The following is a 14,995-nucleotide window of genomic DNA, read 5'->3' as shown; positions in this document are numbered from 1 at the left end:
AGTAGTAGTAGTATCAAAGATGCCCTCAACATAAGCTGCGGAAACTGTTCGAGGATTCATACCTTGAGTCTTGAGTGAAACTGCTCGACGGTTACAGTGGGTAAAATATGTGAAAGCAATGCGATGTACGAAAGTATATTAGCGTCAACACCCCATAGCATCCTCACACTCTAGCTTTGTACGTCTTGTTTCATTCCACTACTAGGAAACTATATAGTTTTTCTACTGCTATTGGCTTCCCCTTCCTGGCTTCCTTTGAGCGGGCAACCGACACTCGTTCTACATCTGCGCTGGCAAGAGGTGGTCCAACGCTAGTTCCCTGGATTTCGCGAAGCATCTGCCGTCAGGGTGCCGCATTAATTCATCGGATGCGACTCAATATCGCTTTTACGGCTCAGTGGCGTTACCCCTTGCGAAAAGTGGACTCCCCAAGCACCGTGGGGAAAATCTGGAACTCCTTCTCCTTCTTCTCTTCTCTCTGGAACCTTCTCCATTGCACGTACTACCAACCTTGCAGGACAACACCCACAGTGTCTCTAAATCAGTAGACTCCCGTCTTTTCATTATTGTTATCGAGACTAAATTTCATACTCTCCTATTTTCCTTCATTTTACAATCACTGAGTCATTCATTCAATCACCATACGTCCCTGGTAGCCTATATCATGTTTGGCGGCGCTTTTTTTCGCCCCGAGATATAGACAAGGGAGCCATTTGCTTTGCCTTTTTTAAATTCTATTGCGAATAGCTAACGTCTTTGGCGAAATCACCCTTGAGGACAACCGACACCATGTCGAAAAAGAAGGCATTCCCACATTTTCCATCTCGTAGGTATCATTTGAAACGCACACATTCCTTACGCAAGTTGTGGATGACAGTGTCGTCACCATCACCTCTGCACACCTATCATCATCAACATCGTGGCAGCAACGAGTAAAAACCAACGAGCGCCGTCGGGCATCGTCGACGCCTAAAGATCGTCTATATCAACTCTCAATTCGGCCCTTTACCACTCAAAAGCCCGAATAAACCTCTGCCCTACCTCTCTGAAACACGCCTTCTAATTCGATCATTTATTTCAACATTTCGTCTGGCTAAACGTGTACGTCATCTGTGCCACCGTTTTCACCATCACCGGCCATCAGCGGGGCCACGTCGTCATCCTGTTTATGCCTGACAAAGTCAAAGCTAAATCCGTCGTTGTTAGAGCAGTGACAGGGAACGCAAAGACTACCTGTTGAAAACAAGAAAGGGGAAATGATACTGCCGTTCTGCTTCATTGCAGGCTCTCGTATAGACTTCCGAGGTCTTCTGTTAACGCATTTCCATCGACCAACACCGTAGGCTCGTTGTGGTTTCCAAACTATTAACCAAATTCAGAGAGCGGGCTTGCTATCGACCCCTCTGATGATGATGTCGCTATAAAATGTGCTGACGTCAATGGAACGGGCGAAAATACCTAATGGCAACCACGTGGTGTAACTGGCGGTCATCATTTCTAATGGCGTGTCGGTGGTTTGTCGACAGGGGGCGCTTAACAACTGTTGACACAGGGATGCCCTACACGCGCCGTTTTTGTAACTGCCCTCTAGCGATTGCTTGCAGCAGAATTACGGTCTTGTCCTGGTCACACGTCCTATGGAGCATACTTTGAGGTCACGTGACTTCTATTATCTGTGTATTCACACGAGCGACATCCTCACGGAAGATTCTAGTGGAAGAAAAAGCAAGAATACTGCTTACACAGACGAAATTTCCGTCCCGTGTTATGTGAGCATTCACACGGAGCGGAATATCGGGAGTGGCGTACTGCGCACTTAGCAGATGACACATCGCAGACGACACCGTCAGCTTCTTTCTTGTCGTCTGCTACAGTATTATCTTGTGACTGCGTTGCAGGATATTCCCCACGGTTTGCAGTGTACGTGAACACTGGACGTTGGGCGCTCGCGCTCAGAAAGCTATGACGTTTTTCGCGTCTTCCGCTTCTGCGGGGAGTGTCACTCGTGTGAATACACGGTATATTCCGTTTTATTGCTCGCCGACATATTCAAACCAGCGCATGATCAAGAGATGAACGTGTTTTGCCAGCGTAAATTATAGGGTGCTTCTTACGCAAAAACGTAGCTTATTCATGAAATACACTAAATGCGTCAATTAAACGTAGACGGACAAGCACAACACGAGCCTCACAACGGCCAGTTGTATATATGCTTCATTTGGATTATCTCTCACCGGAAATCGGAGGGTGTAGGTTCGAATCCCATTGCTAGCGCCCTTTCTTCAGCTGTCACTATTCAATAGGCTCCGTGCACTAACCAGAGGGCGCTGCGAAAATTTGACGTGCGCGCCACTTGTGCAGAAAATCGGCATGACTGGACTGAGCGCTGGCTGCTGTCGTGTGTTGCGCAATGGCGAACGCAGCAACTAGCATCAAACTCAGATGCGGCTTGCGACTTCCTAAAGAAGCAGGTTTTTTCTTTTTTGACGTACAGCTGTACAACTGTAGACCAAGGAAGGATTTGAGTCTGGGCAAGTTTCTGAAGTGGAAGATGTCTTCGAACACCCGATTGGTGACAGTGCGGTGATAGCAACATGCGTTTTCTCAACAAGTCTTCGGGTTTCGGCTTCATCCATATCTCAGACGTAGGTTTTGTTGTTATCGACATTTTCCGAAAACTGTCGAAAAACACTCCCCGAATTATTATTATTATCATTTTTTTTAAATTCCGCATATCCCGAAAAAGAGGACGGCTACGCTGATGTGAATATGGTCATACGCTTGCATTTATTACAACAAAAGATAGGGTTTCCTTCTTTGCCTGTTTTGTACTGACGATAAACGGCATTGTTCATTTAGTATTTCACTTTTGCTAGTTGGTTGTTTCCCTCACTCACAAAATAGGCATTGCTTCACGTGCAATTAAATCGACGCTCGCATTCAGACATCCCGTCCGTCCCGACGGAACATAGCTGCAGAAAGAATCCGATTTTTAATGAACCCTCTCTTATTCCACCGGAGTGTGGGTGCACCTAGTCACTAAATAAGCAACGTAGCTTATTTAGTGACTCTATTCGCATCACATCGGCTGAGTTCTTTGGGAGCGCCGCGTAGTACGAGTCCTCAATTGCAAATACGTACTATACTGTTCTAGGATGGGGCATCGTGTAGGATTGGATTGGATAGGATAGGATCTTAACAGGACATCGCACACAACAAAGTATCGAATTCGAAAGAAGTTACAAAACGACGCCTACAAACAGCAATTAAGTTGTTTACAAAAAGTTTCCCCGCTGTTTATGGGCTCGGTTATTTTTTCTTTCTTTCTTTTTTTTTTAACTGTCATCTGTACGACGTCGTTTGCAACGACGTGCGATAAGGACCTGTCCAGAACGTATCGAGTTCGCCTGACATGCTGCCGTCTACGGACCGATATTATGGTAGTGCCCCCCTGTGGTGAAACGTGTACGTTCTTAAATTCAAGCCCGGAATGTACAGCAATTGTGCTCGGAAGAGGCACATTTATTTTTCTCCAAGTAATCATAGTTGGCAAGATATATCTCGTGCGTTGTGCTTCTATATATTACGAGAAGTGAGAGTGGATTAGATTGACGGATTCCGCAACCGCACGGCGTCCGCGCACGTTAGACCCGCGACCGCATCCGCGACCGTGATAGTTGAAATAGGTGTCACTGCATGCACATCCGCGCGGATATTGAGCATATCTCCGCAGTCGCGGTCGTTGTATTTGTAAGGAAGGGTCTGCTATACATGACAGAAAAATGTTATAAACGTTCTTTTATTTTTATTTCATTTGAATTTTTTTTTTTTACTTTTCAGTTCATATAAACTTTTTCAGGAACGTTATGTAATCCACTGCTTTTTGCATTCACTGCGCGTGCTCCCACTCACTTATGGCTCCTCTACATCGGCAGAGACACTAATGCTTATATGCGGTATACCCTATATCTGAGTGAAGGGCGTGTTACAGAATACTCGTCCCCAAAAGAAAAATTTGCAAATTTCTCTGCTAACAACACTGCGACGGCGATGCCAAGCATAGGTGGCCGACTGCATGGTGCTGTGACCAAATAAACCATCGTACGATTCAGAGAGAAAGCACGGCTGCATTTCAGACGGTCTTGACAGAAACAACTTCCTCCTCCCCAACCGCGCCTATATTGCAGCGACTGTTTCGCTCAAGAGCTGATGCGGTTGTCAGTGGCAAGCACGTAGGCCTTTGCGAACCCTGTTGTCGACCTGAGCAAACACAGTAGGACGGTGACAAATGGCTGTAGCTCTGAAGCACGTAGGAGCCCCTAATTATGGGGGACGTTCCCCTAATAACGTACCCATCCGCTTGATTCTTCAGGGAGCTGTCTGCCCTCTTGAGGACGGGTGGCGCTTACTGTCACAAGGGTTTCACGTTTCTGAGTTGCCACACCTTTCCGACTGGGAGCAAAGAGTGTACACATAGCGCGCCGTGCTCCTGGGTGAACTTGTTTACGTCACAAGTAGTCATTAGGATATCTGTTCTCAAAAAGAGCGTAATAAACTATAATCACAAACCGTAAAGCAGCATACGTCGCTACGCGATAAAGACATCGACTTATTTATTGCGTGTCACCCCTGGCGATGGAACTCCCCATTCATAATCTCAAAATAAAGTTGTTGTTGTTGCTGTTAACTTACTGTAGTTTCCGGTGTATAACGCGCGCGTTATACAGTAAGAAAGTGCTGAAGAGGTCCTGCGCGTTACCTAACGGTGCGCGTTATACACGGAAATATTTTCCTACAGAGTTCCTTTTCTCGTCGGTGTCGTACAAATTCTAGCCTCTTCCAGGGTGTGCTGTGAGTTTCCCACAAATCTCTTAGGATTAGTTGACAAAGCCGGCGAAAGGGCGCTGGGCTTAATAAAAATTAATGATGCTGCTTAAGGATGCTACTGAGCAGTCAATAATCCTGAATTAATTTCAGAAGGCTGGCGTGATTGAGGAGGGACGCGAAACTAAATATGTTTCAAATAAAGCATATATGTATCTATTATACACCGCCTTGGTTTATTGTGCATAGTGGTGGCAGTACAGAAACTTGAAGCAACATTACGGTGCGCGTTATACATGGATCTTTTTCCAAATTCGGCCCGTTTTTAGGGGTGCGCCTTATAGCGAATTCGGGTGGTCATTTCGTAGCAACACGGCCGAGTGCTCGGAAATTGCTAGGTCGGCGACCGAGCTGGATCACGTGACCGTTGCCACCCGAACATGATAGCTAGGAATCTAGCGGTTTTAGGTACTTGGATCACGCTAGGGGCGTCGCGGTCGCAAGTCTTCCAGTTCTGTCGTCTGCTAAACCACGTGATTTCAAGATGCGGGCCAATGAGGGCACTCGCCACCGTTGCGGTGAGGATGTGACGACACCGGATACAGTTGAGCAATCTGCTGCTCGATCGTTTTGAGACCGGGCAAAAAAAGTGCTAGCTGGCAAATTCCGAGCGCTCGGAAAGCGCCACGCGAACATGAGAGATTGCTTCATTTTGACCAAGCGAACATGACTGCTCGAGATCTGGCAAAAAAAGTTGCTACGAAATGACCACGCGAATTCGCCATTATACACCGGTGCGCGTTATGCACCGGAAAATACGGTATTTTTAACGTCATTTTTTTATTGTAGCTACCTAATTTAAAGAATGACGATTAACCAGTTAGAAGCATGAATAATTTAATTACAAGACTTTCGTGCAGTAGTCTGCTCTACTTCATGTCTTCTGGTCTTGAGGTCTTCTGAAGACATGAAGAAGTGCCGACTACTGCACGAAAGTCTCGTAATTAAATTATTCGTGCTTCTAACCGGTTAATCGTTATTCTTTTTACCTTATCTCGCGGGCTTGTCATTTACTTTGTAGCTACGCGTATTCTATACTTAATTTACTATGGTGTTCCGATGTATTGCATCAGTATGCAAGTTATGATGCACAATAGTAATGACTGGAAATGTAACAATACGCTGCTGAAACTGTAATGGGGGTCTTTACTAGCATAAACCACTGATCTCCACTTTGTAAGCGGGAATAGCAAGTCGGCTGCTGGAGCCAGGCTAACCTTTCCCCTCATTCGTGTTTTTTTGTTTTGTTTTGCAATAAACCTATATCCCCCCCCCCCCCCCACACACACTGATCTCATACCTCGGATATTGTATTTCTGTATTTTTTTCCCTGTTTTTCGAATAAACAGATCTCTGCTACAGAATATACCTAACGTAATAATGTGCTGTCGGATGTTTCATTACCCTACATCTTCGTCACCTTGTTACCGTCGCCTCCCGTACAATTTTACTACTGCCGCTGTTTAAGCCCCAAAATGCTCTTTATTTCAGAAGTACGAGGAACAACAGCATGAAAATACCCAGCAACAGTCGTCGTTTTCGGCTCGTCATTTTGCAGAGACAAAAGAGTCTCCCCACTCAAGAAAGAAGATGAAAGAGGACTGGAAGGAGGCAGCTACGAGCTACCACTGTTCAAGTGACGTTTCACGGTAACAAGTTATCTCTCTTCTTCATTTTGTTGCGCTTTCGTGGCCGAGTCCTTCGTGAGTCGCTTAACGCTAACGTGAGCGTAAACGCTATTTTGCTGTTAATATCCCATCAAGAGTAGAAGAACATGCACTCTGACTCTGACGGTTAATCTCATTTCCTCGTTTCTTCAACGCTCCCAGAAGTTGTCTAAGGGCATAACCTGATAGTGTTCTTGCTCTCGGTCCTACGTCATAGTTTTAGTACCGAAAGGGAGGAGGGAGTACGGCTTTTGAACACAATAACCCGCACAAAAATAACAAGAAAAGGTGAATGAGGAAATTTACCACTTGACTTGTGGCTCATGGTCAGTATGTGACATGAAATGATAACGTGACGAGTAAATAGAACGATGGAATTTCTTGTTACGATAATATGCAGTCCACTGCATGAAAGCCTGTACACTAACAAGCAGTATAGTGTCAGTGTTTGTGGTGACAGTCCTTTACTCACACTTTGAAGGACACCTTCAGAAATTAGGTTGCGCCGGTAACTAACGACAGCGTCGGTGTCCCTTTCGCTCACTGGCGCCATCTGAAATGTGGCCCGAGAGTATACTCTACTCACGAACCTTCGTGAGGTCTTTATAATCTGGATTTATGAAATTAGCCGCCAAAATGGCTTTCTAACTTCATCCGTTAAATAATTAAAATCTTCAAGTAGCGAATTCTTATTTTCAATTCCTGTTTTCCAATAATCGTCGGCTAGTTCTGCGTTCGAGGCTATGCCTTTCGCCTGTAAAGGAAATAAGCAATATTCTCTTCCGCGAAGACCCGCTTGCGAAAGGGAGTGTATCTCCTTTATCGTGCGTCATGGGAAGCAAACGCCGTTCGCCTTCTCTGGAAAGGCCTTCAGGCTACGCCGTGTGTCAGGGGCAGAGCTTTGGAATGGGGTCTCCCATTCCGTTCCAATTCCATTCCGAGGAATGGAGATTTGCGATAATTCCATTCATTTCAGTTCCTCGGAATGAAAAGGTATGGTAAGTTCCCACTCCTGGAATGGCTTGGCAACCCAATTCCATTCCGTTAATTCCCTGAATAAAAGAAAAGAACCGGTAACCATACTGGCAAGTCCAGCAGTGCTATAGAGGAGATTGACACTAATAACAAGCACGGAAAAAGCACAAAGACAAGAGAGAACTGTTATTTCACTCTTGACCGTGTGCGAGGGCAGAAACCAGCACGTTGAAACCAAAACTGGCCACCGCGGGCAACCCAGACAATTCCATTCCCCATTCCTAGGACCAGCTTCTGCCATTCCATTCCAATTCCATTCCGGGCTTTGCTATCTGGAATGATTCCGGAATCATTCCAACTCCGGAGTGGCAATTCCGCAACCCTGGTCAGGGGTATCAAAAAAGTGATGAAAGAAAAACGCCTTCCTTTTGTTTCTCCACTCAACTTTTTACGAAGCGTTTTACTAAGTTCAGAACATCCACAGCACTAACCCAGAAGCAATCACGTACCCCATCGTGACCAAATAATGTCATCATACAAGAGATAAAAGTCACAATGTGCACTGAATTCAGGTTAATCCCGAGGAACAAACCATGTGTTCCTTAGAAAGAATGTGTTCAGGAATGAAGACGCCGTTGCCCAAGACGCAGAGCTCGACAAGCGGAAAACTGTTTTTGGAATTCCCGGTGGAAGCAATGGAATGCGGAGTACCAGTTCTCGATAGCTGCTATACGACCCTCTCTGCGTATTCCTCTTTACATAACTCACTAATATCGCTCGGCAACGGAGACAAGGAGTGCCTCGCGGTTATTTGTGCTATCGGAAACCTTTATGATCGACACTTCAACGTCGTAACGGACCATCGAGCTTGATGCTGGCTTCGATCGTTGAAAGGTCCTTCAAACCGCCTTGGGCACTGAGCGCTACGCATTCGATAATTCGACTTCGTGGTGAGGTACAAGCCGCGGAGCAAGGGATGCTGATGCTCTTTCACGGTGCTGTCGCGGTGTTCTTGCGTCAGATTCACCGCTCTCCTGTGGACACTTTATTCTCGTTCAAACTTTACTCCAGGAATTCCAAACGTTTCATGCTACCCAACGGTGCACTACATGAGAAAAACTGCAGCCTCGAAGGGTCACAGTTTTTACTGGTCTGCCCCATCATATTTTGGAAACAATATTGAGAATGCCTTGCAATGGTCCTACTGCTGGGTATTTATGTGTCTTCAGAGTTTAAGAACAGATTTGTCGCAGATTCTTTTGGCGATGCCAATGCAAATTACACTCTAAAATCTGATGGTGGTGGTGGTACATTATAAAAACTGAACTTCACCGCATAACACGCGCTGCGTCAGCCATTGCCACGAACTGTAGGGTTATCTCTTCTGATTCGAGGAGAGAGGGAGGCGTACGCCTTTTTGTGTCAATTATCATGTATCCAAATTGATTCAGAATGGCGTACGTCCGCTCTATCTTCGAATCAGAAGCGATAACCCTATCATTCGTGACAATGGTTGGCGCAGAGCGTGCTATGCGGTGAAGTTCAGTTTTTAGAGTGAACAATGTGGACGTGTGCAGAACCGTGCGAACATGTACGTGTCGCAGTGGTAACTGTGTCAACATCGGAAGCCTGTCCGTGCTTCCACCTGTAAGTTTCAGCTATCTGAACACGCTTTTAAAAGAGCCGTTATTGACCGTTTCGGACCACTTCCCTTTTCCGCGTTCAGGAATTGCTGGACTGTAACCGTGATGGACAACTCGACTGGATATGTCGCCGCTTGCCATCCGCTAAAGCAGTATTATTTTGTTGGCGTCGCCATTCTGCAAGTTGGCTTCACCTACCACATCCGAGTGCGCGGTGAAGCCCGCTTCTGTATGAATATCATTTTTGTAAAGCGCGCTTCACCTTTCTAGAGGATTGCTTGAGGTGAAGCCCACTTACTGCTAGTGTGTTTACCCTCTATAGTGGGCTTCATCTATCACTGCCAGGCGTGAGGCGTGGCCCACTTGTTTTTTTGCGTTACCCCTGTAAAGCGCGGTTCACCTATCGTTGGGAAGCGTGAGGTGAAGCCCATTTGTGATTCTTGCGTTAGACTCGTAAAGTGGACATATCGCTTGATTGCGTTGGGTGAAGCGCACTAGCGGTTTGAGTCTGATCCTGCAAAGGGCACTTCATCTATTACTGACCAGTGTGAAGTGAAGTCCACATGTTTTTTTAATTACGTGTTAACGCTTGAAGCAGCTGCGGCTATGAGCGACGTACAGACGTGGGCAGATGGAGAGGGGACAGCAGGAAGAAGTGGAGGACAGGGGTGTTAGTGTGCGTCCTGGGCCCCACCTCTTGTTTGCATTTTAGTCCTGTAAAGTGCGTTTCACTTATCCCTGTCAACCGTGAGGCGAAGCCTACTTGCTGCTTAAATATTATCCTGTAACGTACACAGTACGCTTCACTTAAGACATAACAGCGTAACGAGAAGCCCACTTGCTCAATGGCGACGCTATCCCAAAGAACGCCGAATCCAGTTCACCATACCGCAACTGCAATAGAGATGAGGAACTTTTTCATTCATCGCATACTCATCCATCACTGAGCACGTACCCGTTGCGACTAAGGGCTGCGTGATCATGGTAAAAATATTTGAAGAGTTCTTGAAAAACGGGGACGCGTGCCTTTCGGATGACACACTGCAGACATTCAAAGCGCATCTGCGTAACTGCCCCAATTGCTTCCCGTTTTCGAGGACATAGTGGCGAAGGAAAGTGATATTCTTCCCGTCTCGGCAGGGAGAGGTTATTGTTACGACTCTTCCAGTAGGGGAACGATGAGTAGGAGAAACTGTGCGCGAGGGGCAGGGGTGAACGACTATGCGCCAATTTTTGAAGAAAAAAGAACGACAGTTCATATCAATAAAGATACGCACATTCCTACATACTCACTTATCCACGCATGTTCGTCATACGTCATAAATACGACACCTGCGCTCAACCTGGCCTTACATCTCATCTCTGCCACATAGATGTTATTTCGTCCAATTATTGTCCTGGCCAATCTCACTTTGAGGCTCACGGCCCTCTTTTGATTGGACGAAGAAGAATCATCTCCGAAGAATCACCGAAGAAGAAGGTTCTCATCCCTTCATCCTGTCCTTTCATTCCTCTTTGTGAGGCCGAAAACGGCGAGTCCTTTCACCATCACCATCACCATCACCACCTCCACTACCATCACCTCCCTTCATCCTACTCTTAGATCAACCGAGACGCGTTCCTAGCTTTCGTTCCCTCTGCAGGACTGCCGTGAACGCTTTCCTTCTCACTCACTTCCTTCTTACTAATTTCATTATCTCTACGTTTCTAATTTCTCATTTCTTTTAGTTTCTGACCCTCTATCCTTTCTCTTTTACTCCCCCTTCTCCCCTTCCCCTTTCACAAAGGAGTGAAACTTGCCACTTTGTCTGAGCACTCCCCTCTTCCTTAGAACATCATACTACCACCACCCACCCATTGATCCGTGGCCTATTGCATCTGGCTGTGTGCCACACCAAGTAGAAGCAGAAGAAGAAGGTTCTTCGAGATCTCCTGGTAACATTTTGGTGGCAGCAGTGGGATACGTCTGGCCCGTGTCCAAGACCAGGCAAGTGATACGAACACCCAGGAGGAAGAAGAACCACACACTGCACAACAAGCGCTAGCGCTTCTGGTGACGTGATGCTGTCCCTACACAGGCCATGGTCTCTTCGGAGCAACTGGACGCCTACGCCGTCCTGAGTAAGCGGCGGAGCGGCATGCCCAACGTTTGGATGCCTGGGACGAACGATTTTAGGCTCGTGTCGGGGAGCTGCGTACTGAAATAGCTACCAAGGTAACTGCAGTCAGAAGCAAATCGGTCAGCCCCATTCAGTCTGCTGCTACCTACTGTGAGCGAGAAAGGGTTCCTGTCAGCGACGGTAGACTCGCTCCCCGCTGTGCTGTGCCCACGGAACCTTCTCCGCGATGGGTTCGCAAATGGTAACCGTGTCTGTTTTCAACGGCACTGTCATGGGACGCATACCGTGTCTAACTCACGGCCTACTAGATTATAGCGACCATGTCATAACCGGCAAACCCAATAGGGAGCCTGTCCGCTCGATTTGCTAGGGGCGCTACTCATCTGCCCGCGAGATCTGCATCATGATTGGACGGTGGAAATTTGAATTTTGAACGCACAGAAGCGGACGTACGACTGCCGTAGAAGACGGCAGCAACAGCTCCTATGAAAACGCGTAAGATGCCGATGATCATCAACTTTAGAAAGAAGCATCTCTCGTGGGACATCCACCACTTGTACGAAAATTCTAAGGTAAGCTAAAGTACAGAGTACTGTGATGATGATGATGATTCAGGTTTTCTTGGCGCATAAGCAACAGAGTACTGTAGAAATTCGGAAAGCAATAACTGGGCCGATGAGTAGCGCCTCCAAATGCGGCGCTGGGAAGGGGTCCGTATGACATGGTCGCCATAATCTAGTAGGTCGTGGTCCAACTACAGGTCATAGCATCGGTCAACATCTGGACTGGTCGCACAAAAGTTCAGATGCGTGTCGCAAAAGGCTGCGCGGCGAAGCCACCGAACTCTTGCAGAACCTACCGATAAGTCAGTTGGACAACTTCCGTGCTTTGGTTAGCCTCCTAAGTGACCGGTATAGCGCGACTCGTGCTTGCCACGCGTACGGTACACGCGTCTACGTGCACGTCGCCAAGAACCCGGCGAGAGTTTTCCCGAACTGGCTGCGGCAGTCCTCGCCCTGAAGTGGTTTCCGGACGCCTTCACGAGCACTACGGGCATCGTCGTCACTGAGGCGTTCGTTGATGCAATCTTCGACATCGAGGTTCAGCGGTTGGTCTGTCTTGGCCTGACCGATTCCATACGGACCTCAATGGTCCTCGCCAGGGAGGTGCACGTGGCGCTTAAGACAAACCGCGGGTCATCCTCACACTCCAGAACACTTTCTCTACGCCAGTAACTCGAAAGTGAACGGTCGTAACGGCCACGGATCGTCACAACCCCCCCCCCCCCCATGGAGTATAACCTGTTTCCGCTGTCAACAGTGAGTCCATTATTCTCCCGAATGGGACCCATCCCTCGCGTCGTGACGCGAACAGGAGGGATTTCAGGGACAGAGTCCCACCATGGTAAAAACAGTCACAGCACTTACACATTACGTTTCTCCGCTGACGGCGGGAACACGTGACGTACCACGTGTTTTTATTGACAGCAACATTTTTCATCAAACAGTGACAGCAGTGGTTGACACGGGAGCAGCTGTAAATATTTTGAGCTACGCGCTGGTCAAGAACATGTCGCACTTTATTCAACCAGCTTCCACCACTGCATGGACGTGTACGCCTTTGGGAAGTTGAATAGTGGGAGTTGAAGGAAAAGTACCGGCAGTATGCAACTGGGCGTTGTTAGGCTTGTGTTGTATTTGTCCCTCTGTGTTTCTTAGACTCAGCTACTACTACTACTACTACGTGACCCTTGGGAAGACATTTTCGGTGGACTACATCGTTGCAGACAGTCCTATTTGACCGGCGGTTCTGGTTCCGGAGTGCGGCTGGTGCAAGCAGGCAGTCGTTACGGTTGATTTTTCGATGCCAACCCAGTGCGTATTGCAACAACCGTGTGCTGCGCACCATGGCCCGAATCCCTTTGGTGACATCGCGGCCGGTCTATTTGCCTCGCTGGTCCGCGCAGCAAGGCGCTTTGGTGGCTTCGTGTAGCACCGTTTATTTCGCATAACTCCGAAAGTCCCGCCTCCCGACATCTGTATAGTTCTTGCAGCCTGCGCAGTGTCTCTCTCTCCAGCCATATATTGGGACGTGGATTGCAACCGAGTTTGACTACCCCGTTACGGGTGATATTTTATTTTAGCCAATCTTGCGTTCCGTGCAGTCAAGCGAAACAACGTCATCTCAAAGCATCATGCACTGTGTCAAAGGAAAGACACACGTCTTCGTTGTAAACTTAGGTGCCCAATATCCATCACCATTACGCGAGGCGCTGTCGTGGGCACAGCTTCAATACTACATGCTTCTAAAGTTGCGGCCCTGGTGTCGTCTACGGGAACACAGAACTGTGCCCCCTGTAGCATGCTACCTTAGGATACTTTCAATTTTTATACCGAGCCGCTCTACCTCTGAGTTGAATTCTCTGCAAGCTTTGCTTCGGTAGTATGGACAGTGCATCACCCTCGGTCCGGAAAAAATTGGCTGTACGCCTTGGGTGCACTACCGCATTGACACGGAAGGACATGGCCCCATGGCCCCATCACCAACCTAGGCGCGCCGCAACGTCTGAACGCCGAGTCACGCAAGAACAGCTTACGGACATGCTGGAGCATGGCATATATCGTTTCTCTGTCCAGTAGCCCTTGGTCATCACCTGCCGTTTTTGTTAAAAAAGAAGGATGGGTAGATCACGTTCTGCGCCGACTACCGAAAGCTCAACAGCATCACTCGTCTTGATGTATACCCACTGCCACGCCTCGCGTTAGACCGTCTCAAAGGGGCCCGCTGTTTTTCTACGTTGGACCTTTTGTCGGGCTACTGGCAGGTGCCTTTGAAGCCCGGTGATGCGAATAAGACTGCCTTTGTTACACCTGATCGGTTATACCGATTCAACCGCATGCCCTTTCGCCTCTCGAACACCTCCGCGACATTTCAACCACTTATCGACCGCATGCTGAAAAATACGAAATGGGCGACAGCCTTAGTTTACTTCGACGACGTGATTATCTGTGCTTCTACTTTCGACGACCATCAAAAGCGACCCAAGCTCGTTTTTTTTTTGATTGCGTGTTAGCGCCGCGAAGCAACTGTGGCTATGAGCGGTGTACAGATGTGGACAGACGGAGAGAGGACAGCAGGAAGGAGAGGGGGTTAGTGTGCGTCCTGGGCCGACTTCAGGGGGAACTGTGCCGACATTCGTCTGGAAAGTCTTCGGAAAACCCAGGGAAAACCTCAGACAGCACAGCCGGCGGTAGGATTCGAACCCACCACCTCCCAGTCTACAGCACGACCTTGGTTACACCCAACGAGCGGACGCGTTAGCCCACTCGGCCATGCCGCTGGTCCCAAGCTCCTTGTGGAGGCACTGTGTACTGCCGGGCTTCTCCTGAAACCCCAAAAATGCTATTTCGAAAGTGGGCGCAACCCATTATGACCCCGATTTCTTCTTTCGCTAACCTTTGGCCGTGGCGCCTTTGCACGACTTAATTAAGGAGCGCGCACCCTGATTATCTCTGATCATCTACCCTGATTATATATTCATTAAGTGACGGTGGACACCCCATCTCGCCTTCGCGTTACCGCAGGATACGCCGTTGTTATCGGTTAGAGGACGCTCTTTTATACACAACAGGAGATCCTGAGACCGTTCTCCTGTTTGGCTACCCGTAGTCACAACTCCCTTGCGACAGCACGTCTTGCATGACGT

The 14,995-nt window shown here is 47.9% G+C and overlaps 1 protein-coding gene across 1 annotated transcript in view; it reads left to right on the top strand.

Annotated features, from left to right (window-relative positions):
• LOC135368375 (uncharacterized) overlaps positions 1-14,995 on the top strand; it is a 240,734-nt gene that overhangs the window by 54,052 nt on the left and 171,687 nt on the right. The window contains exon 2 of the mRNA XM_064601589.1: positions 6,376-6,533. The gene's annotated coding sequence lies outside the window, so the exon portion shown is untranslated. The remainder of the gene's footprint in view (positions 1-6,375; positions 6,534-14,995) is intronic.

This window comes from Ornithodoros turicata, chromosome 9 (assembly GCF_037126465.1).
Source record: "Ornithodoros turicata isolate Travis chromosome 9, ASM3712646v1, whole genome shotgun sequence".
NCBI lineage: Eukaryota > Metazoa > Arthropoda > Arachnida > Ixodida > Argasidae > Ornithodoros > Ornithodoros turicata.
This window is presented reverse-complemented; position numbering and strand designations above follow the sequence as displayed.